This window comes from Mauremys mutica, unplaced genomic scaffold (genome assembly GCF_020497125.1).
Source record: "Mauremys mutica isolate MM-2020 ecotype Southern unplaced genomic scaffold, ASM2049712v1 Super-Scaffold_100292, whole genome shotgun sequence".
Classification (NCBI taxonomy): Eukaryota; Metazoa; Chordata; order Testudines; family Geoemydidae; genus Mauremys; species Mauremys mutica.
Window position 1 is genome coordinate 471,691 of NW_025423306.1, and position 24,354 is coordinate 496,044.

General features: G+C 52.0%; 5 non-coding genes across 5 annotated transcripts; 3 read left to right on the forward strand and 2 right to left on the reverse strand.

The window, feature by feature from the left end:
* Positions 1-3,390: 3,390 nt before the first annotated feature.
* On the forward strand, positions 3,391-3,472 carry TRNAS-GCU. Its single transcript has one exon. It is a non-coding gene; the product is annotated as a tRNA-Ser (tRNA).
* Positions 3,473-9,829: 6,357 nt separating this feature from the next.
* Positions 9,830-9,903, reverse strand: TRNAI-AAU. Its single transcript has one exon. It is a non-coding gene; the product is annotated as a tRNA-Ile (tRNA).
* Positions 9,904-10,015: 112 nt separating this feature from the next.
* Positions 10,016-10,088, forward strand: TRNAA-UGC. Its single transcript has one exon. It is a non-coding gene; the product is annotated as a tRNA-Ala (tRNA).
* Positions 10,089-12,599: 2,511 nt separating this feature from the next.
* On the reverse strand, positions 12,600-12,673 carry TRNAI-AAU. Its single transcript has one exon. It is a non-coding gene; the product is annotated as a tRNA-Ile (tRNA).
* A 3,742-nt stretch (positions 12,674-16,415) lies between these two features.
* TRNAS-GCU lies at positions 16,416-16,497 on the forward strand. The gene has a single exon. It is a non-coding gene; the product is annotated as a tRNA-Ser (tRNA).
* The last annotated feature ends 7,857 nt before the right edge of the window (positions 16,498-24,354 follow it).

A 24,354-nucleotide genomic window follows, 5' to 3' on the forward strand; every position in this document is an offset into this window, starting at 1 on the left:
TTTCTAATGATGGGACGACAGCTGCGCACTTGCTTTGATCTGCTGAAACCTTCTGAACCCAGACAAACTGTGCAACATCAGCAGCAATATCAAGTCATCAGACAGGCACCCAGAGCAAAAGACCGAACCTTTAGCCCAGGACAGCCAGTTTTGGCTCGGAATTATACTTCCAGAGCTAAATGGGTCCCGGCCACAGTCATCACTCAAACAGGACCTGTTTCCTATACAGTCCGGACTGCAGAGAATCTTACCTGGCGGCGACATGTAGATCAGCTGTTGCCAGGTCATGCCAGTCTTCAGGACGCATCTGCAGTTGAGGGGTCTGACTTCACCCCTCCTGGTGAGACACCGAATCATGAGTCACCTGTTCCTGACTGTTCTCCTCCATTACCGCCGGCAGCTGAGATACCCCTTTGCCCAGCACGAGCTGATACCACCTCCTCACCTATTCGTGCTGCGGACCCTGAGCCCCTAGTACTTTCGGGTGCAACAACACCAGAAGTTCGCCGTAATCCACCTAGAGACAGAAGGCCTCCTCATCGGCTGGATCTTTAGTTAGGGCGAACCCACGGTTATGGGGCAAAATAATCCCCAGGGTTTAGCCGGGAATGGAGGCAGTCTACCCTCCTTCTCTAGTTTAGTGTGTGTTTTATTTTGGGGATGTTCTTATTAGGGGGGGAGGAATATGTTGTGTATTTGGTTGTCATGGGTTTTGTTACTATGGCAACTGAGTTAGACTATTAAGGGATAGCTCAGCTGGTTTCAACCGGCTGAGTGAGCTCTCTGTGTCTGTAAATAAAATGGAGGTTTTGGTTAGCTGTCTGCTCTCTGGCCTCAAGTGATTGCTTCCTACACCGGCTGCCCCTAGGACATAACAGTCTCCTTTAGATGACATCAGGAGATGGTGAATCCACCACTTTCCTTGGTAGCTTGTTCCTGCGGTGAATCATCCTCGCTGTTGAATATTTGTGTCTTATTCCTAATATGAATTTGTCTCTTTTCACCTTCCAGCCATTGGGTCTTGTTATGCCTTTCTCTCCTCGATTAAAAAGCCCTTTAATACCCAATCTTTTGTCTCCATTAAGGCCCTTCAACACTTCAATGAAGTCACCTTTCAATCTTCTTTTGATAAGCTAAACAGGTTGAGCTCGTTCAATAGCTCACTAGAAGGCATTTTTCTCCAGCCCTCAGAACACTTCGTGGCTCTTTGGTCATCAGATTCCTGAACTGCAGCTGGATGTGGCTCTTGTTCTTCTGCACAGCACAGCTCCAGGAGAAGAGGGATCTGCAAATGTACATTCATATGATCCCTTTGTTTAACTGATGAAAACATAAACTAGACACTTAGAGGACTGGAACTGATTTCAGCTGATGAACAGCTTTGCTAGGTTTTTATGCATTTGGACAGCGAAATGTTGAGTGTTTACATTGATATCAAGCACCCCCGTATAGTGGAGCTCCTGAACATAATGGAGAATGGAAATGGAAATGTTTTCCTTTTTTAAAAAAAAAGAAAGAGGGTTATAAGAGAACATGGGGGTTTGAACTGAAGACTACATAAACTGCAGTCAAGCACTGTAACACTGAGCAATATCCCCATGACAACAGGAGTATGGAACTGTGATGTCCAGCACTTTGAAGGACAGACCCTGCTTCATCGAGGTCCTTTGCCATTCCCAAACCACAGGTGGTTTTAAAAATGGGGTTTGATTAAACTTCTTAAATGTGGTAAACACCACAGCTTGCACACCCACCGATATAGCTTCTCCCACTGACATAGCTGCCACCTCTTGGGAAGTGGATTAACTGCACCCCCAGGAAAACTCTCTCCCCTCAGCATAGAGCAGTGGTTCTCAAACTGTGTGTCAGGACCCTAAAGTGGGATGTGAGCCTGTTTTAATGGGGTCACCAGGGCTGGCATTAGACTTGTTGGGGCCTGGGGCTGAAGCCAGAAGTCTGAGCCCCACCACCCAGGGCTGAATCCCTCAAGCTCTGGTTTTGCCCTCCCCCAACTGGGGCAGGGCTCAGGCTTTGTGTCCCCTGCCTCTGCCCAGTGTGGAGGGGCTTGGTCCCTCTTTCCAGGGCCATGTAGTAAGGTTTTTTTTAGCAGAAGGGGGTTGCAGTGAAAAGAAGTTGGAGAAACCCTGGCATAGAGCCTCTGAATATGTCTAGACTTGGCTCCCTGTGGCAGATCAGACACTGAACGTGCAGCCATGGAGACACCACACACCAGCCTTGCCTAGCAGGCAAGAATCCAACCTCCACAGAAAGACGCCCGTTGTTTTCTAACCCATCTCCCTAAGCCCTCAGCCACCACCACCACTTAACAAAGGGGCTTTTCTACACGATGGTTCTGGTCTCACTGAAGGGTCATTTCCAATTGTTTGCTCAGACCAGCATTAGGGGAAATGGTGCCCTGGGCAAAGCTTGTACTTTGGCACTTCCCCGTTGCCCCTGGACGATCTCCACTCCCCCTTTACCGCTAGCTTCTGCACTCCCAGCCCTTGCACCTCCCTAACTCCTGCCCCCTCCTGTGCCCCCTTTGCCCTTAACTCCCTGGGCCACCAGCCATTGCCCCTCTCAGGCAGCCCATTCACATGGTTCCAGTGCTGGAGCCCCCACACTTGTTCTCCCTTTCCCTGGGCTTTGGCATCACTAGCCCCTGATTAGCGAGTAGGGTTCAGTGGTCCCCAAAATGTGGGGAATGACTCCTAGGGGGACACAGAGGAACATTCATGGGGGCACCTCAGGGTCCGAGCCAGCCCCCATGGAGGGAGCAGCACTCAGCTCCACTCTGCCCCAGCTCTTCCCCAACCCCACCCTCAGCCTGGGGGTCTGACTCCCTGCTCGGCCTCGACCCCCTAACCCCTGTCTGCACCCCTCTCCCCAGCAAGCAACAGCCCCACTCCCAGCCTCGGTTCTTGACTGCAGCTTCCGCGGGGCCACAGCCATGGCTAAGAGGGCACAGTGTGAAATGTTTGGGGACCACTGGTTTAGGGTGATGTTCTCAATCACTTCTACAAAGTCCAATAAAAGCTATTCCTCACCCACCTACCCCTCCATCAGGACCAACTAGGTATGTTCTGCTGCCCCTCACTCATGCAGGAAGGATAATAACATTTCATTCCACTCAATCCTAAAGTGATTTGTAACCCAACACCACCAAAACTGGTAATTTTGGGAAAGTGGCCCCATCATGCTGCATACCTAGGCAGAGTACGTGTGTCTGTGCAAACACGGTCTGTTCCTGAAGTCTTTCCCCCAGCTCCTCACTAGGTGTGAGGGGGGAGCTCATTCAGCTTCTGCTTCCGCTTAGTATTTAAAATCTCCTTATTGTCCCTAGCTCTGCTGGCCTTAGATTTCTATTCCTGTCTTTTGCTTGACAGCTCAGATGAGGTGGCCGAGTGGTTAAGGTGATGGACTGCTAATCCATTGTGCTCTGCACGCATGGGTTCGAATCCCATCCTCATCGGATGCATTTAGTCATCACCCCCTCCTTTGTAGACAACCATGTCCCCTTTTGGTACAGTGACAGATCAAACAATGTTCCTTCTTGCAAACAGAAACTCAGAACTCCCTTGCTTAAAATAAAATGTCTAAATCCCAGATTTCTTTAAAAAAAAATTCTCTAGTGCTGTATTTCTTAGTTTTTATCTCAAAAGGGAACATCCTCATCATCTCCCCCAAACACCCTGGGACCTGCCCAAATTATTAAAATACCCTCACCCCGAGCAAGGCCAGAGCAGTGAACCAGAGCTAGTGTCTAGGCCAAGCTGCTCTGAAGGAGGCAACTCAAACATTTTCTCCCTGCTTCCCTTGGCAAAGTCTGACTGAGAAAACAAAATTCCCCAAACTGCAAATTTTCTGCTGAAAAACCAATACTAGTCTGTTTGGGGACTTTGGTTTGCAAGTATTATTGTTATTATTCTCTTCTGATTTCTGAGTCAGTTCAGTTCAGTCTTTGTCCTCCAGGTGTGTTTCCAGCTGCTGAGTTGTGGGGGAGAGAGGCCAAGTCATGATGTCTCTTCCTCTCTTTCATAGTTTCTTCCAATTTGCTAGGAAGCTCCTTTGCTATGATGTGAGTCAAGCAGTGTCCATTGTCTCTGTGCTATCTCGGAGAAGCCTGCATTGTACACGGTTCCTGGGATAGTCCTTTGGAGTGTGGATCCCTTCAATGGGCCAGCAGCGAGTCTGGCGCCTCCCTTGTCGCACCTGAAAGGCTGGTGGGGGGTATTTCCCAACCTCATAACATATTTCAGTAACGCACACAGAGCAAAACTTCATAACTTCCCAACCAATGCGAGCACACACAAGCCAACATGATATTAATGTTCAACAGATCAAGACTTTTGAAATGATACTTCACCAGGCAGACTTTGTACAAACCATGGCATCATTATATGAGAGTGGTGAATATGGGGCTTCCAGGTGCTGCTTTGAGCACAGCGTGCCACACCTGGGCTTACATTGCAGTGGAGACGTACTCTTAGAGTCCATCTCTCCTGGGATAAAGATGGCAGCAGGGCTGGCCTGGGTCATCTGACTTGGGCTCCTGGACGTAAAGCTGAGGGGCTAAAAACTGTGGTGCAGATATTTGTGTTCATGCTGAAGCCTGGGTTCAGAAACCCTCACCCCTCATGGGGCCTCAGAGGTTGGGTTCAAGCCCATTTGTCTGCATTGTAATTTTATAGTCTTGCAGCCCCAGCTCCATAACCCTGAGTCAGCTGACCCGGGCTTTGGGACAGGTGCCCTGGGTGTGTTAATCACAGTGTAGACGTAACATTAGGCTACATCTCCAGTGCAATGAAACACTCTCGGCTGGCCCGTGTCGGATTAATCAGGATCACGCAGCTTGGTCTGGAGTAAAGTTGCAGTGTCCGTGTCTGGGCTCAGGCTCAGTCCCCTGCTCCAGGAGCCCAGAAGGGTGGGAGGGAGTTTAGCGAGTGGAAATGGTGAAACCGTATTGAGGGGACTGGACCACTGACCTATCAGCTCTTAACACCCAAACTTTCAGTTACTCTATTGAAAGACAGGAGATCTACATTACCCACTTCACCTCTCTACAAAGGAAAAAGGACTGTAAGCTGTCTAAACTCCTACCTGCCACATGGGGCCACAACCGTGATACCCCTAACCCACCCAGCAATATCGTCAATCTATCCAGCCACACACTCAGCCCAGAAGAACAGTCTGTCCTATCTCGGGGACTCTCTTTCTGCCCTGCCACCCCCACCAACATGATACAGTTCTGCGGCGATCTGGAAGCCTACTTTCGCCGTCTCCGACTCAAAGAATACTTCCAGGACAACACTGAACAGCGCACTGATACACAGTTACCCTCCCACCAACAGCACAAGAAGAAGAACTCCACATGGACTCCTCCTGAGGGTCGAAATGACAGTCTGGACCTATACATTGAATGCTTCCGCCGACGTGCACAGGCAGAAATTGTGGAAAAACAACATCGCTTGCCTCACAACCTAAGTCGTGCAGAACGCAATGCCATCCACAGCCTCAGAAACCATCCTGACATTATAATCAAAGAGGCTGATAAAGGAGGTGCTGTTGTCATCATGAACAGGTCTGACTACCAAAAGGAGGCCGCCAGACAACTCTCCAACACCAAATTTTACAGGCTACTTCCCTCAGATCCCACTGAGGAATACACTAAGAAACTGCACCATCTACTCAGGACACTCCCTACACTAGCACCGGAACAAATCAACATACCCTTAGAGCCCCGACCAGGGTTATTCTATCTACTACCCAAGATCCACAAACCCGGAAATCCTGGACGCCCCATCATCTCTGGCATTGGAACTCTCACTGAAGGACTGTCTGGATATGTGGACTCTCTACTCAGACCCTATGTTACCAGCACTCCCAGCTATCTCCGTGACACCACTGATTTCCTAAGGAAACTACAGTGCATTGGTGACCTTCCAGAAAACACCATCCTAGCCACCATGGATGTAGAGGCTCTCTACACAAACATCCCACACACTGATGGAATACAAGCTATCAGGAACAGTATCCCTGATGATGCCACAGCACAACTGGTTGCTGAGCTCTGTGCCTTTATCCTCACACACAACTATTTCAAATTTAATGACAATATATATCTCCAGATCAGTGGCACCGCTATGGGCACCCGCATGGCCCCACAATATGCCAATATTTTTATGGCCGACCTGGAACAACGCTTCCTCAGCTCCCGTCCACTCACGCCCCTTCTCTACCTACGCTACATTGATGACATCTTCATCATCTGGACCCATGGGAAGGAGACTCTGGAAAAATTCCACCATGATTTCAACAGCTTCCACCCCTCCATCAACCTCAGCCTGGACCTACCTACACGGGAGGTCCACTTCCTAGACACCATGGTGCAAATAAGTGGTGGTCACATTAACACCACCCTATACCGAAAACCTACCGACCGCTATGCCTACCTTCATGCCTCCAGCTTCCATCCCGGGCACACCACAAGATCCATTGTCTACAGCCAAGCACTGAGGTACAACCGTATCTGCTCTAACCCCGCAGACAGAGACCAACACCTAGAAAATCTCCACCAAGCATTCTCAAGACTACATTACCCACACAAGGAAATAAGGAAACAGATCAACAGAGCCAGATGTGTACCCAGAAGCCTCCTACTGCAAGACAAACCCAAGAAAGAAACCAACAGGACTCCACTGGCCATCACATACAGTCCCCAGCTCAAACCCCTCCAATGCATCATCAGGGATCTACAACCCATCCTGGACAATGATCCCACACTTTCACAGGCCTTGGGTGGCAGGCCAGTCCTCGCCCACAGACAACCTGCCAACCTGAAGCATATTCTCACCAACAACTGCACACCGCACCATAGTAACTCTAGCTCAGGAACCAACCCATGCAACAAACCTCGATGCCAACTCTGCCCACATATCTACACCAGCAACACCATCACAGGACCTAACCAGATCAGCCACACCATCACCGGTTCATTCACCTGCACGTCCACCAATGTAATATATGCCATCATATGCCAGCAATGCCCCTCTGCTATGTACATCGGCCAAACTGGACAGTCTCTAAGGAAAAGGATAAATGGACACAAATCAGACATTAGGAATGGCAATATACAAAAACCTGTAGGAGAACACTTCAACCTCCCTGGCCACACAATAGCAGATTTTAAGGTGGCCATCCTACAGCAAAAAAACTTTAGGACCAGACTTCAAAGAGAAACTGCTGAGCTCCAGTTCATCTGCAAATTTAACACCATCAGTTTAGGACTAAACAAAGACTGTGAATGGCTTGCCAATTACAGAACCAGTTTCTCCTCCCTTGGTTTTCACACCTCAGCTGCTGGAACAGGGCCTCATCCTCCCTGATTGATCTAACCTCGTTATCTCCAGCTTGCTTCTTGCTTGCTTATATATACACACCTGCCCCTGGACATTTCCACTGCTTGCATCCGAAGAAGTGGGTATTCACCCACGAAAGCTCATGCTGCAAAACGTCTGTTAGTCTATAAGGTGCCACAGGATTCTTTGCTGCTTCTACAGTCACAAGTTTGCATATGTCCTGTCTGCAGTGCTGTGCAATGGCTGCTGCACTTCAGGGTGCATATACTGCATGGTGATGGGGGTTGAGTGCAGAGTGTAAGGGTCATAGTTCTCAGGGCTGGTTGGTGAACGTACAGGTGTTGGAGGCAGCTGGTGGTGGTAAGAACCTGGATGCTGTGGAAGGGGGTTTGGAGCTAACATTGGGGCAGAAAAGAATAAAATTTGGGACGGGGGGGGCTGTGGGGCAGCACGGGACTGCTCTGCCTGCATGGCTACGAGTGCCTGGAGAGAGTCCGCTTGGCGTGCCAGGATGCCTAGCAGCTGGCCTGTGCTTTTCCTCTTTGCCACAGTGTTTCTCCACCAATGTCTCTGGCGGATCCTGCTGTCCCTCTGGTGGATCCTGCTTTCCCTTTCTCTCTACTCCTGCAGCTGTTTACTCTCTCAAGCAGAGTGATCAATAACTGTTTTCAGCCTGTCTTCCCTGGTTTTTCGAGGCTTTTTCCTCAGATTCTGTAGTCTCTGTGCTGTGGTAGATCTGGGCCGTCCAGCAGTCAAGGTCACTTCTTGAAGGCAAAAATGGCAACATTTAACAGGGTAGCATTGTTAATTATCTCATCCAAACAGTAATTCCCACACACTGAAGGAGTTTTCAGTGTTCACTTTAGCATTCTTTTCCCATACCAAATAAGACCACACATAACACAACAGGAGACAGGAAATGGTGAGTAAGGGGTACTGAGATTGCTTCAGGGCTGTGCAGGGGTTTCTGTGCATTGGGGACAGCAAACAGCTGCATGGGGGATCTGCACTAAACAGTCTCCCAACATTTTCCACAGGAGTTACTCCTGGAAGATATCTCCCTGCTGCGGGTCACTAGGGAAGAGCGGGAAGGTCTTCTACAGCAATGCGGATTCTGCCCTGGCCCCTATGCAGCTTGCCTGTGTGCAGCAATCGTCCCCCCACCCCTCGCGGCACAGTGGCGTGGACGAGTTAGCCTGACTGGGACAAGGACCACAGTGGCTCTCCCTATAAACCTGCGTAGGCACATTGCCCATGCTCTGGCTGAAACTTTTGAGGAGATTACTGCAGCCGATTACCGCGACGTGATAGACTACATCAATGGGCTAATCCACATCTAGGCATGCATGTATGCAGCCCTAACCCCCCCTCCTCTCCTGAAACATTTCCACCCTGAAAATAAAAGACGCTTACTGGTAACTCGCTCCTCTGTTTGTCCTTCAGCAACTGCTGGCTGCTGCGATTGGCTTCCTTCCTCCTGGCTTGAGAAGAGCTCCTGGCTGCATGCCTCCTGGGACTCTGGGGTGTCTTCCCCCATCCCAGTAACTTCACTCGTGGTTTCCACCCCCCCGCCTCCTCCTGCTGCTCCTGTCCCCCACCCTGCTCAGAAGTGTCCATCGTGGTCCTCGGATTGGCAGTGGGGTCACCACAAGTATCGCGTCCATCTCCCTGTAAAAACGGCAGGTCGTGGGGGCAGCGCCAGATCGGCGGTTCCCCTCGCGGGCTTTGTAATAGGCACTCCGCAGCTCCTTTACTTTAACCCTGCATTGCAGCGCGTCCCGATCATGGCCCCTATCCAGCATGGACCTTGATACCTGCTCAAAGATATCATAATTCCTACAGCTGGAGCGCAGCTGGGACTGCACAGCTTCCTCCCCCCAAACACTAATGAGGTCCAGCAACTCGCCATTGCTCCATGCTGGGGCTCGTTTGCCGCGTGGAGGCATGGTCACCTGGAAAGATTAACTGATTGCACTCCACACCTGGCTGCAGCAAACAGGAAGGGGATTTTTAAAATTCCCGGGGCACTTAAAGGGCGGGTCACCTGAGGCCAGAGCAGTAGAGTGCAAACTGATGAGCAGAGTGGCTGAACAGGAATTCTGGGATACCTCCTTATTCCCTGGAGGCCAATTAAAGCGCTGGTGTGTGTCCACACCTGATGAGCAGCGCTGGATCACCAGCGCTGCATTCCTTATACCCCAACCCGAACGGGTGCACAGCCAGCGCTGCAGCCAGGGAGTTACAGCACTGGATGTGCCTTGCAAGTGTGGACGGAGTCTCCAAGTTCCTTTCAGGCAGCAGGTGGAGCGAGGAGCCCAGGGAGGGGAGCCCAAGGAGGTGTCAGGAGCTTGGTCCTGCCCCGGCGCCTGCGCCCAGCAGGGCTCTTGCCCGCTCCTGGCCCACCTGGTTTTGGCATCTGCCACCCTTAGCAGTCAGCCAAAAGAGCAGAAGCCACCCTCTCCCTCCCGAAGTGGCCAGCATGGGGCTTGAACCCATGACCTTGGAGTTATTAGCATCACGCTCTAACCAACTGAGCTAGCCAGCCGACAGCAAGCCTTCCCTTGCCTGACCCTTTTGGAAGGAGTCAGTGGCTGGTGCGGGGAATGATGTGGCCTCCATTATCGAATGGATGGATCGAGACATCACTTGCCAAGGTAGGAGAATTAGCTCAAGTGGTAGAGCGCTCGCTTTGCATGCGAGAGGCAGCGGGATCAATGCCCGCATTCTCCAGCGGCAAGGCAGCCCCGGGGCCTTCTCTTGCCCTTTTTTTAGAAGCCATGGACAGTCAGCCGGCTCAGCTCCTCCAGTGGCCTCCATCCCTCTCCCCTCTTGGCCTCCCAAAAAGCCAGCCCTTGCGGAGCACAAAGCTCTTCCTCCCCGGCCCTTCTCCCTCTTGCGCTGACTGGGAGGCTGGAGACAGCTGGGGGAAGTTAGCTCAAATGGAAGAGCATGGGAGAAGTAGTCAGACCCAGACACACATTCTCCAGCCTGCTCTGCTCTGCTTTGCTCTGCTGGGCTGGGCTCTAGTGGGGGACCTGCACCTTTCTTTCTGAGCTCTCACTGGAGCACAATCCCTTTCCTCCTCCCTCCCTGCTAGTCTATGCCAAGCTCATTGGCCGGGAGGGAGAGCCACTCAAATACAGAATTACTCACATCCCATGGGTCCATGAAGGGAATGAGGAGATGGGCGGGGTGGCACGTGATACCAGCTCAGCTGAGACCGTGAGACCTCGCAGCCTCCTGATCTCAGGCAGCCTGGCAGCCGTGGAGCAGAGCAGAGCACGCAGACAGCTTGGAGACAGCCAAAGCGGGGAAGGGCTGCGTTGGTCTGGAAGAGGGAGTGGGTGGCTGTCTATCCTGGCGGAGGCAGGGTCGTTTTGCTGTATGCTGGGCCAGGGGCCAGGGAGTCTGCTAGAGTTGCTGAGCTGGGCCTGCTCCTGGCTTTGCTTGGGTTAGAGGAAAGTGGTGATGATAGGAACGGCCCTCCTGGGTGAGACCGATGGTCCAGCTAGGCCACTATCCCGTCTTCTGACAGTAACCGATGCCAGGCGCTTCAGAGGCAATGGCCAGAGCAGGCAATCGTCAAGTGATCTATCCCTGCGTTGTCTTCTGAAGTTTGGTGCTTGTTTCAGGGGCTAACTCTCAGCTCAGACACACTCCAGGGAGGGAGCGTTGGTGTTTGTGCCGAGGAACATGGCTGGGACTCGGACCCCCTTCCCCAGCTCTGGGTAGCGCCCCGCCCCCATTTCAGGCTGTGTTCTGCTTAAGGCCACAGAGCCCTTGCCTTTTTTTGCCCGGTGCCTGAGAATCAGGACAGCTGCAGGGAATTAGCTCAAGCGGCAGAGCGCTCGCTTTGCATGCGAGAGGTAGTGCGGGGGGGCGATGCCCGCATTCTCCGAGCCTGTCGACTAAGGGCTCCTGATGAGCGTGGTGGACGGGAGAGTCGGCCATCTGACTTTTGGCCTTGCTGCCCGTAGCGGTCAGGCCGAAAAATCAAAAGCCATCCTCCCCAGGCCCACAGCCACCCAGGGGCTCCTCTTCACCATCTGGCCTCCACGAGTGCCGCACTCTGACCAGCTGAACCAGGCAAGCCACGGGAAACTTCTCAAGGTCTTCCCCTGCTGTGGGCTTGGATGCGAAAAGCACCTGGCCGTTCATCAGCTGTTGCAAGCAGTGTGCAGAGTAGGAGTAGCGATGGGGCTGTACCTTTCCACAGCATCTCAATTTGGGCAGCTTTCCATTCCCCTTTTCTGTGTAATGTCCCTCCCACGGGTTTCACTTGCGGAGCTGTACGACTCTGGCAGGGTGGCCATTTAGAAATCTTTTCCTTGCTTTTCTTTTTCGCCTGGCTCCAGCGTTAGGACCGTTTGGGTGTTTCAGTGTGTCTGTTTTCCCATTGGGAGGCATTTGGAAGTTTGGAAGGGGAGCCGAAAGAGGAGTCTTTTTCACAAGCAAGTTGGCTTTCTGCACAGGTAGGGCCCTTGGCCGTAAAGCTTAGCTCCGTCAGTGCGTCTGCATGGGGTTCCTCCAGTGCCTCAAGAGCCCGTGCTAAACTCTCGGTGTGGGCGTTTGGCTTGCGCCAGTCAGAGTGCGGTGCCTGCGTCTTCCCAGGGCCGGCTCCCGTGAGGCGCGCATAACTTGGGAGGAAAGGGGTAGAAGAGAAAGCAAGTGAAGCTGACTTCGAGTGGTGGTGCCCCTGGGCGGAGTGGTCCTCCTGCTCCTTCCTGTCGGAGGGGTGGGCTTGGGGGGTCTGGCTGTGGGCGGTGGGAGGATGGTGTCCAGGGAAGTCCCAAAGGTCACCCTGCACCGGCGGAGTGTGAAGCCTCTCCCCTAGGTTGGGGTGCCGAGTATTAAGCCTTCCTCTGTGGCTTGGGCTGGGGAGCGTGATCCGGCGTCGGGTACATTTGGGTGGAGCTGGCGGCCGGCAAGAATTCGGGCCATCAGGTCAACCCCCTGTGGACAATGGGGGCGAGCCAGCAGGCCTGCGATTTTGGCTTCGCGAGCGGGCAGCTCAAGCCTGGCCTCCTATGAGCCTGGAAGGCAGCCGGCCGGGCTCACCCGTCTCCAAGTTCCTTTCAGGCAGCAGGTGGAGCGAGGAGCCCAGGGAGGTGTCAGGAGCTTGGTCCTGCCTGGCGCCTGCGCCCAGCAGGGCTCTTGCCAGCTCCAGGCCCACCTGGTTTTGGCCTCTGCCACCCCTAGCAGTCAGCCAAAAGAGCAGAAGCCACCCTCTCCCTCCTGGAGTGGCCAGCATGGGGCTTGAACCCATGACCTTGGCGTTATTAGCACCATGCTCTAACCAACTGAGCTAGCCGGCCAACAGCAAGGTCTGCCTTGCCTGACCCTTTTGGAAGGAGTCAGTGGCTGGCGCAGGGAACGATGTGGCCTCCGTTATCGAATGGATGGATCGAGACACCACCTGCCAAGGTAGGGGAATTAGCTCAAGTGGTAGAGCGCTCACTTCGCATGCGAGAGGCAGTGGGATCAATGCCCACATTCTCCAGCTGCAAGGCAGCCCCAGGACCTTCTTTTAGAAGCCGGCTCAGCTCCTCCAGTGGCTTCCATCCCTCTCCCTGCTTGGCCTCCCAAAAAGCCAGCCCTTGCGGAGCACAAAGCTCTTCCTCCCCGGCCCTTCTCCCCCTTGCGCTGACTGGGAGGCTGGAGACAGCTGGGGGAAGTTAGCTCAAATGGAAGAGCAGGGGAGAAGTAGTCAGACCCAGACACACATTCTCCAGCCTGCTCTGCTCTGCTTTGCTCTGCTGGGCTGGGCTCTAGTGGGGGACCTGCACCTTTCTTTCTGAGCTCTCACTGGAGCACAATCCCTTTCCTCCTCCCTCCCTGCTAGTCTACGCCAAGCTCATTGGCCGGGAGGGAGAGCCACTCAAATACAGAATTACTCACATCCCAGGGGTCCATGAAGGGAATGAGGAGATGGGCGGGGTGGCATTCGATACCAGCTCAGCTGAGACCGAGAGACCTCGCAGACTCCTGATCTCAGGCAGCATGGCAGCCGTGGAGCAGAGCAGAGCACGCAGACAGCTTGGAGACAGCCAAAGCGGGGAAGGGCTGCGTTGGTCTGGAAGAGGGAGTGGGTGGCTGTCTATCCTGGTGGAGGCAGGGTCGTTTTGCTGTATGCTGGGCCGGGGGCCAGGGAGCCTGCTAGAGTTGCTGAGCTGGGCCTGCTCCGGGCTTTGCTTGGGTTAGAGGAAAGTGGTGAAGATAGGAACGGCCCTCCTGGGTGAGACCGATGGTCCATCTAGGCCACTATCCCGTCTTCTGACAGTAACCGATGCCAGGCGCTTCAGAGGCAATGGCCAGAGCAGGCAATCGTCAAGTGATCTATCCCTGCGTTGTCTTCTGAAGTTTGGTGCTTGTTTCAGGGGCTAACTCTCAGCCCAGACACACTCCAGGGAGGGAGCGTTGGTGTTTGTACCAAGGAGCGTGGCTGGGACTCGGACCCCCTTCCCCAGCTCTGGGTAGCACGCCCCCCTCCCCCCCATTTCAGGCTGTGTTCTGCTTAAGGCCACAGAGCTCTTAACTTTTTTTGCCCGGTGCCTGAGAGTCAGGCCAGCTGCGGGGAATTAGCTCAAGTGGCAGAGCGCTCGCTTTGCATGCGAGAGGTAGTGGGGGACGCTGCCCGCATTCTCCGAGCCTGTCGACTAAGGGCTCCTGATGAGCGTGGTGGACGGGAGAGTCGGCCATCTGACTTTTGGCCTTGATGCCCGTAGCAGTCAAGCCGAAAAATCAAAAGCCATCCTCCCCAGGCCCACAGCCACCCAGGGGCTCCTCTGCACCATCTTGCCTGAGCCGGTGGAAGTGGAGCCTGGAACTGAGCTGATGCGCTGAGGGTTATTTGCACTGTGCGCTTCACATGGAGGTGAAAACACGGGGCACAGATCTTTGAGCACAACCCTCATCCTGAGGAATGGTGGCGGGGGGAGGGCTGCATAAAGAGAGACCGGCTCTCCCTGGCGGGGCTGCAGTGGCTCTTCACAGGGGCAGTCCCACGGCCAATTGGTACCAGAGTTTTGCCGGCCTCCTTTCGTGGGCTGACCTGGCTCCTCTCTCTTTAGGGAGACTGGTGACCCCAAACTTTCCAGAAACCATCATAGCGAGGCCAACCTGAGCACAGACACCTGCTCAGCACCCCGGGTTGCAGCCCTGAACCCTGGCAATCAGCTACGCCCAGCTGCCCACCCAACAAGTGTTACACACAGGAGCCTTCGTGCCCCGTGTGTTCAGGTCCTTCCCAGCGCCAGCTTTAAACTCCGCTGCTCAGTTCTAAGCTTTGGCCACACGGGGGCAGCCTGGAGCTCAGCCAACGCCTCCCGTTGCTGGTTGCGTTTCCCGCTCCTCGTGGCAGGTTCACACCCCGCAGGCAGATCTCTGAACCGGAGCTGAACCGTTCCCCAAATCCCACCGATATAGCTTCTCCCACTGACATAGCTGCCACCTCTTGCAAAGTGGCTTAACTACACCCACAGGAAAACTCTCTCCCCTCAGCACAGAGCAGTGGTTCTCAAGCTCTGGGTCAGGACCCCAAAGTGGGATGTGACCCTGTTTTAATGGGGTTGCCAGGGCTGGCATTAGACTTGTTGGGGCCTGGGGCTGAAGCCAAAAGTCTGAGCCCCACCACCCAGGGCTGAATCCCTCAAACTCTGGTTTTGCCCTCCCCCAACTGGGGCAGGGCTCAGGCTTTGTCTCCCCTGCCTCTGCTCAGTGTGGAGGGGCTTGGTCCCTCTTTCCAGGGCCATGCAGTAAGGTTTTTTTTGGCAGAAGGGGGTTGCAGTGAAAGGAAGTTTGAGAAACTCTGGCATAGAGCCTCTGAATATGTCTAGACTTGGCTCCCTGTGGGTGATCAGAGACGTAAAGTGCAGCCATGGAGACACCACACACCAGCCTAGCCTAGCAGGCAAGAATCAAACCTCCACAAAAAGACACCTATTGCTGTTGCTTTCTAACCCATCTCCCTAAGCCCTCAGCCTCCACCACTTAACAAAGGGGCTTTTCTACACGATGGTTCTGGTCTCACTGAAGGGTCATTTCCAGTTGTTTGCTCAGACCAGCATTAGGGAAAATGGAGCCCTGGGCAAAGCTTGTACTTTGGCACTTCCCCATTGCCCCTGGACGATCCCCACTCCCCCTTTACTACTAGCTCCTGCACTCCCAACCCTTGCGCCTCCTTCACCCCTAACTCCTGCCCCCTCCTGTGCCCCCTTTGCCCTTAACTCCCTGGGCCACCAGCCATTGCCCCTCTCCTGCAGCCCCTTCACATGGCTCCAGTGCTGGGGGCCCCGCGCTTGTTCTCCCTTTCCCTGGGCTTTGGCATCACTAGCCGCTGATTAGTGAGTAGGGTTCAGTGGTCCCCAAAATGTGGGGCATGACTCCTAGGGGGACACAGAGGAACATTCATGGGGGCACCTCAGGGCCTGAGCCAGCCCCCATGGAGGGAGCAGCACTCAGCCCCACTCTGCCCCAGCTCTTCCCCAACCCCACCCTCAGCCTGGGGCTCTGACTCCCTGCTCGGCCTCGACCCCCTTACCCCTGTCTGCACCCCTCTCCCCAGCAAGCAACAGCCCCACTCCCAGCCTCGGTTCTTGACTGCAGCTTCCGAGGGGCCACAGCCATGGCTAAGAGGGCACAGTGTGAAATGTTTGGGGACCACTGGTTTAGGGTGATGTTCTCAATCACTTCTACGAAGTCCAATAAAAGCTATTCCTCACCCACCCCTCCATTAGGACGGACTAGGTGTGTTCTGCTGCCTTTCACTCATGCAGGAAGGATAATAACCTTTCATTCCACTCAATCCTAAAGTGATTTGTAACCCACCACCAGCCAAAACTGGTCATTTTGGGAAAGCGGCCCCATCATGCTGCATAGCTAGGCAGAGTAGGTGTCTATGTAACACGGTCTGTTCCTGAAGTCTTTCTCCCAGCTCCTCACTAGATGTGAGGGGGGAGCTCATTCAGCCCCTGCTTCCGCTTAGTATTTAAGAACTCCTTATTGTCCTTAGCTCTGCTGGCCTTAGATTTCTCCTCCTGTCCCTTTTCTAATAACTCAGATGAGGTGGCCGAGTGGTTAAGGTGATGGACTGCTAATCGATTGTGCTCTGCATGCATGGGTTGGAATCCCATCCTCATCGGATGCATTTAGTTTTCACCCCTCCTTTGTAGACAACCATCTCCCCCTTTGGTACAATGACAGATCAAACAATGTTGCTTCTTGCAAACAAAAACCTTCTCAGAAACTCAGAACTCCCTTGCTTTAAATAAAATGTCTAAATCCCAGTTTTCTTAAAAAAAGAAATTCTCTAGTGCTGCATTTCTTAGTTTTTATCTCAAAAGGGAACATCCTCATCTTCTCCCCCAAACACCCTGGGACCTGCCCAAATTATTAAAATACTCCCATCCTGAGCAAGGCCACAACCGTGAACCAGAGCTAGTGTCTAGGCCAAGCTGATCTGAAGGAGGCAACTCAAACATTTTCTCCCTGCTTCCCTTGGCAAGGTCTGACTGAGAAAACAAAATTCCCCAAACTGAAAATTTTCTGCTGAAAAACCAATACTAGTCTGTTTGGATAATTTGGTTTGCAAGTATTATTGTTATTATTCTCTTCTGATTTCTGAATCAGTTGAGTTCAGTCTTTGTCCTCCAGGTGTGTTTCCACCTGCTGAGGTGTGGGGGAGAGAGGCCAAGTTATGATGTCTCTTCCCCTCTTTCATAGTTTCTTCCAACTTGCTAGGAAGCTCCTTTGCTACAATATGAGTCAAGCAGTGTCCAACGTCTCTGTGCTATCTCGGAGAAGCCTGCATTGTACACGGTTCCTGGGATAGTCCTTGGGAGTGTGGATCCCTTCAATGGGCCAGCAGCGAGTCTGGCTCCTCCCTTGTCACACCTGAAAGGCTGGTGGGGGGCATTTCTCAACCTCATAACATATTTCAGTAACAGAGCAAAACTTCATAACTTCCCAACCAATGCAAGCACACACAATCCAACAAGATATTAATGTTCAACAGATCAAGACTTTTGAAATGATACATCACAAGGCAGACTTTGTACAAACCATGTCATCATTATATGAGAGTGGTGAATATGGGGCTTCCAGGTGCTGCTCTGAGCACAGCGTGCCACACCTGGGTTTACATTGCAATGGAGACGTACCCTTAGAGTCCATCTCTCCTGGGATAAAGATGGCCCACATCTGACTCTCTGCCAATCCCCACTGGGCCCTGAGAAGTGTTGTTCGTGTTTGTATTCTATAAAGCAAAGGAGCAGATGAAGTTTTGCTCCCAAGGTGTGTGTGTGATTCTTTGGACAGGTCTACACTACAAAATTAGGTTGGTGTAATTACATTACTTAGGCTGGCAATGCAGTTCTATCAAGCTAATCCCGGTATAGATAGTGGCTCAGCTGTCAGAACTTTCTGGAGCTATGAAAGGGGAGGGACCCAGCCTCTGTAGCAGGAATGCAGGGCAGTTGAGTTCACGGCAGGCATGGTGGGATACTGGTGGAAACCAGTTATGGTGATATAATGACCAGCAGCATTTACACTGACAATTTGTTACTTTAAGTTTGCTGCAAAAAGCACTAGGCCTCTCGTCGAGTTGGTTTTATTTTGTCACCAAAACAGGGCAATTTTGTCGCCAGACGTGGTATTGCAGTGTGTGCACCAGCCAAAAACTGCTGACCGAGGGAGCGTTGTGTGTTTTTCACACATCTGAGCAATATAATGATGCTGAAGTAACCTTGTAGTGCAGACCTGGCCAAAGATTCACACACACAAACACACACACAGCTTGCAAGGAAAACCTCACCTGCTCCTCTGCTTTGCAGAAGCCAAACACAAGCAAAGCTTTTCAGGCCCCAGTGGGGATGGCAGGGAGTCAGGGGCGGGCAGACGGTGGGTTGATGCCACAAGCAGGCACCATGGCTTAGCTGGCTAAAGCACCTGCCTTGTAAACAGGAGATCTTGGGTTCAATTCCCAGTGGTACCTTGTTGACTAACTCTTGGGCAACCTAGTATTAGCTACTGTGGGAGGACAAAACACAGAGCTCTTTGGTCTGTCCAGCCCTGTAAGGTTTTTTAAATCATTCTCACAGGCACTGATAACAGACTTACTGAAAGTTTGGGAGTTAAGAGCTGATAGGTCAGTGTTCCAGCCTGTCACAGATGATCCTGCTTCCTCTGGGACAGAGGCAGGTCTGGGCTCTCATGCTGCATGGCTCATTGTGGCTGCTAGAACCTGTGGGCAGCTCATTTAGTTTAAACCAAGGATTGAGTCCTGCTTTGTGCACCGTGTGTGACAATGAAAATCCTAAACCGCCCTTTGAAATAACGAATGCAGCAGGATGTGTTATTGTCCCTGCCCCAAAGGAGACAGACCAAGGGAGAAATGCCATTGAGTCCAGGGTAATACTCCACTGCCATTTTACCTTGTTTGCTTGCTAAACTCCCTCCCAACCTTGAGGGCTCCCAGAGCCTGGTATTGAGCCTGAGCCGAGATGTCTACGCTGCAAATTTACCACCCCACAGCCCTAGCCTAGGAGCCTGCACTGGCACGGGACAGCCGTGGGTGTTTCATTGCAGTGTGGACATAGCCTAGCGTTATGTCTACACTGCCATTAACACACCCAAGTCACTATTCTCAAACCCTGGGTCAGTTGATTCAGGCTTGTGAGGCTTGTGCTGCAGGGTTATAAAATTACAGCATAGACACTTGGGCTTCAGCCCAGCCTCCGAGACCCCACGAGGGGTGAGGGTCTCCGAGCCTGGGCTCCAGTCTGAGCCCAGATGTCTACGCTGTAGTTTTTAGCTCCACAACCTGAGCCCCAGGAGCCCAAATCAGACCATCCAGGCCAGCGGGATTTTGTCACAGTATAGATGTCCTCTCAGGATATGTCTACACTGCAATGTAAGCCCAGGGTTAGTAGAAGTCATGTCAGCAGCCCCAACACATAAACATAAACCACGAGGGAAAGACCCACCCCCCAAATAAGCTGGGCAGTGTCCTTCTCCCTATGGTTTGTAAGTCCAGCAACCAAAAGTCCTTTAACATGAGCCATCCCCTCTCTGGACCCCACTCACAGCTGTTGTCCTTAGTCAGTGCAAGCCCAGAGGTGCCTCTGTAGAGTTCACCTGCCAGCCTAGGTGGAAAAGGGGGAAAATAAGAAGGCACCGTAGTCACTATGTCACCTGCCTAGTAAGTGCTATTGAATTGAGGGTGTCTCTCTCAATCAGGGGCTGCCAAGCACAGTTGTGCTGCCCTCGATTCACACAACAAGGATAACAACGCTTTATTTCTCCTGCCCCTATAACAAGGAGACTGGGAATCCAACACCAGCCAAACGTGATCATTTCGGCAAGCAACCCAACCTATTTCCAACACACTGTAAAATCCACATGCAGACTCATACACAAAACCTGCTGCTGGAGGGAAGGAGGGAGCTGTGGGTTGGGATTGAGGGGCACTGGGAATAGGAGGGGGCTGTGGGTTGGGACAGAGGAGAAGGGTGAAGAGGAGCAGGCTCTGGTTGGGAGTGAGGAGCAGTGAGCATAGGAGGGACTGAGAGCTGGGATTGAGGGGCACTGGGAAAAGAGGGGGCATGGGTTTAGGCTGAAGAGCATCCTCGTTTGGGGATCCAGCAGGACAGGGGAAGGCAGCAGGTGATTCTAATTCCTTAGGGATATTCTGTGTTTGTATGTGTGTGTGTGTGTGTGTGCGTGCGTGCGTGCGTGCGTGCGTGTGTGTGTGTGTGTGTGTGAAGGGGAGGAACATGCTCTATGCCCAGAGGCCTTTATTCCTCCAGGATGCAAGGACACAGCGGCTGTCAGGAAGTTGCCCCTTCAAATCCAACACAAAAAGGCCCTTCTGAGGAAAGGGAAAATCCTGCAGAGAAAAGTAACATCAAAGAGGACTCCAGCAAGACACCTTAAGATCTTGGTGAGTAGTTTATCACCTGACCAGGGACTTGGATCCTGGACCCTCAGATAAAAAGTCTGATGCTCTGCCAACTGAGCCAGCCAGGCTCACAAAACAAAATAGCAAGTTGGTGCAGAGGAGAAAGTAGTCAAGAAAACAAGAGCAGGAAACAATAGGGGAAACCTGCTGCTCTCTCTGGCCTGGTCAGGGGGCTGTGCCGATCGGGTGTCTGCACTAAGTTCGGCATCAATATGGGGATCCCGGGGAAGCTTGGGGTCTCCAGGTTGCCTAAGGAGGGGTGAACCGGCCCAGGTCGGAAACGGAGCAGGTCAAAACTCCCCTGCTGATCAGTAGTGGGATCGCACCTGTGAATAGCCCCTGCAGCATAGCCTGGGCAAGACAGTGAGACACGGTCTCTTTTTATACACCCCCCTCCCCCGCAGAGACTGTATGGGGGGATGGGAGCACCCATTGTGGGGATCCTGAACTGGTGGGAGGGAGGCACCATGTACCAGGGATCCCGAAACGCAGAACAGGGACACCCACCCACCAGGTGTCTTGCAGCAAGAGCTGCGGTCTTGATTTACAAACTGCAAGTGATGGGGAATTTACCACCTCCCTTGCGGAGCTTGTTCCACTAGATAATTAGCCTCACAGTTAAAAAATGGTCATTTCCAGGTGGGATTTTCTGACATCGACTGCAAGCCAATGGGGTCTTGTTCAATCTTTGTCTGGTGAATTGAAGAACCCTTCAAATCATATATCCCCCCCTCTGGGAATTTGTAAAACGTATTTAAACCAGTGATTAAATCGCCTCTTAACCTCCAGTCAATGAAATCAATTGAGCTTCTTCAGTCTCTCGCTGGAGACATTTTCCTTGTTTTTAAAGGCAAAAATCCTGATCTTTCCAATGGGAGCTTCTGCTTCAATGTTCAGTTTGGGGAAGGATTTGGCTGCACTCAGAGATCTGCCCGCGGGTTACAATCTGCGATCCGAAGGGTCGAACGCAAACAGCGTTTAGATGGGACCGTTTGTGCCGCCCCCGTGTGGCCAAAGATTAGAACTGACCAGCAGAGTTTACAGCTGGAGCCTGGGATGCTCCTGAACAAACTGGGTATAAAGCCTCTCGCGTGGGACCCTCGCTGTGCAGCCGGAGGCGGAGGGAAGCTGGTTGTCAGGGCTCAGGGCAGCTCCCTGCCAGACTGAGCCGGTGTCTGTGCTAAGCTCGGCATCAATCAGGTGATTCTGGGAAGTTTGGGGTCCCAGGCTCCCAAAGGGGGGTGAAGCAGGTCACCCCTGGAGCAGGTTAAAGCTGCAGGGTGACAGTGGGGTTGCTGCCCCTGTGAACAGCTGCTGTAGCACCGCCTGGGCAGGACACAGAGAGCCAGTTATACCCCCCCAGCCTGTATCGGGGGATGGGAGCACTCACACCCTGGGGACCCACCCACCAGAGATCTACTGGGGGGGAGAGTGGCACCCACACACCCAGGATCTTGTAGGGGGGGACAAGGGCATCCACACTCCGGGATCCTCTGCAGATGGACGGACACCCACACAGCCAGGATTCTGTCTGGGGGGCAGAGGTACCCGGACACCTGGGCTCCTGGATGGGGGATGGGGGGCACTGAAACATCCGGGATCTTACATTGGAGGACAGCAGCGCCTGCAGCTCGACATGAGACGGGGCGGGGGAAGCAGGAGCATTTCCCAGTCCCAGGCTGTCCCCGTCTGGCCAAGGCACAGAGCTCACAAGCAGAGTTTAAAGCTCCAGCTGCCAGGCCATAAAACAAGCCTGGGGAGGCTGAGACAGGCTGGCGGATCGGTTGAGCTCAAGAGTTCTAGGCTCTAGGGGGCTGTGCCGATTGGGTCTTCATTTACACACGGCAGTGATGGGGAATTAACCACATCCCTTGTGGAGCTTGTTCCACTAGATAATTAGCCTCACTGAAGTACCCAGACCTTTTAACAATAAGAAGTGAAATGAAATGGCCACATGATGGCAACAGAACCTAAGAAATTTGTTAGTCTCTAACGTGCCACACGTACTCCTGTTCTTTTTGTGGATACAGACTAACACGGCTGCTCCTCTGAAACCGAAGAGATGAGAAGCCATGTTCTTGTTCAATGTGCATTGAAGCTGAAAAGGGAGATGTTTCCTCTTTGATTCCTAAGCCCCCAACTCTAATCCACTAAACACCCCTTTCCTCCCACAGCCAGGACTAAAACCCAGGAGTCATAACTGGTGGCCCCCCTTAAACTTCTCTCTGTGAGAAGGAAGAAGAAGCTCTGAGACCCCTGTGCTGTCCCCTTGCCACCCTGCCTGGGCTGCACTTGAAACCCAATGGGGTTTCCTTGGGCAGTTCTGAACCTTGCTCCCAGGAAGGGTGTAATTTTAGGAGCAGGTTCCAAATAGTGCAATTAACCAGCCAGAAGGGGCAGCAGGTATCGGTGTAGGAGCCATTGAAATCATCATAGCAAAGTAGTTCAGGGAAACTGTTATTAATGAAGTGTGAGTGAAAGGTGAGAATCTGATGGTGTCAGTGTCACACTAGAGGGCGCTGAGATGGTTTTAAATTTGTCATCCAAACCCAGCCACCACCTAGCACATGTTTTAACCTCTTCTTCTCTTACCGTTGCTCCTTATCAGGGAAGGGGAGAGAGCAAACGAGCAATAGAAACAGAGACCTAGTGACCGGAGCAAACATTTCTTTGCTCCTTGCTTGGCTCTGTCAGTTATTTGGGTACAAACTCATCCCCCACCCACTGTCTGGGCTGGGCTCAGTGGGCAGGAAGAGCTCAGCTGTCAGTGGGACTTGGGGAGCTCGGGACATTACTATGAGCTGCTTGAACATTTAGGTGAAAACCACCTAAACACGGACACAAGGTCTAGGCTGCAGTAACTCATCTTGATCTGCGGCTGTTGAAGCTACAAGGCAGAGGACTAAGTACAACATTTAAACTTACGTTTGACCTCAGAGAATAAAACAAATGTGTCTGTGAAAAGAGGGGAGTTGAGTTCAATCCCTTGTCACCATCAATGTGCAAACCAGGAACCTGTTGCTTTGCATTCCTGATGTGTCGCCATCATGTGGCTATTCTCATAGACTTTAAGGTCAGAAGGGACCATTATGATCATCTAGTCTGACCTCCTGCACAACGCAGGCCACAGAATCTCACCCACCCACTTCTATAACAACCCCCTAACCTATGTCTGAGTAACCTATTCTGGCTCAGTCCCTTTAATTAAAAAACTGTGGTTTTTTTCATATAAACTATATTTCCCTCGTAGAGACTCAGGGGCAGATTAATCTACAAAGGGAAGGTGATTCCAAGGCAGTTCTGGAGGAGAAGGGAACGTTTTCAGCATCACTAAATTATTTTGTTGTGCCTCACAGAGAGAGAGAGAGAGAGAGAGAGAGAGAGAAATAAAGCTATTAATTTGTGCTACCAACACACTTCACAGCATGAAATACAGAATTTTGTGTTCAATGAGTTGTGTTAATTTACATAATATGAAAAATATGTTTTGGGCAATGCATGAAAACCTCACTGCATTGAACAACCCACTTGATCTAGTCAATGTACTACAGAATATTTAAAGATGTTAAGAAAGATGTGCTTATAAATTAACATGTTGTGCCATTTACATACGTACAAACCACAGAAGAAACTGAAATATTTGAGCTACTAAAATTTCCACTTTCTCACAGCATTTTAGTTCTCAAGGTTGTTTTAATTTGCTTATTTTTTTGGAACTAGAAATGGGGAAAGAGCACATTGAAGTCAGTAGAATTACCGCAATGAGGGATTAGTCTCATTATTTGCCTCTAACAAAACCTTTGTTAACACAGAGTTAACTTTGACTGTGACTATCTCTTACCTTCCAGAACATTGAGTTCAGTAAAACTCAAACTCTGGAGAAACAGGGAATACAGAGTGAGGGTACATGCCAAGATAACCTTAACTCTGCCTTCTAGAAGAGAATCCGTGATAGCATATGAGAACAAGGAATGGTTTGGGGACAAATTACAGCTACTTCCCAAGAGTTTGTTTCTTCTGTAATTAATTGATCCTGGCCTG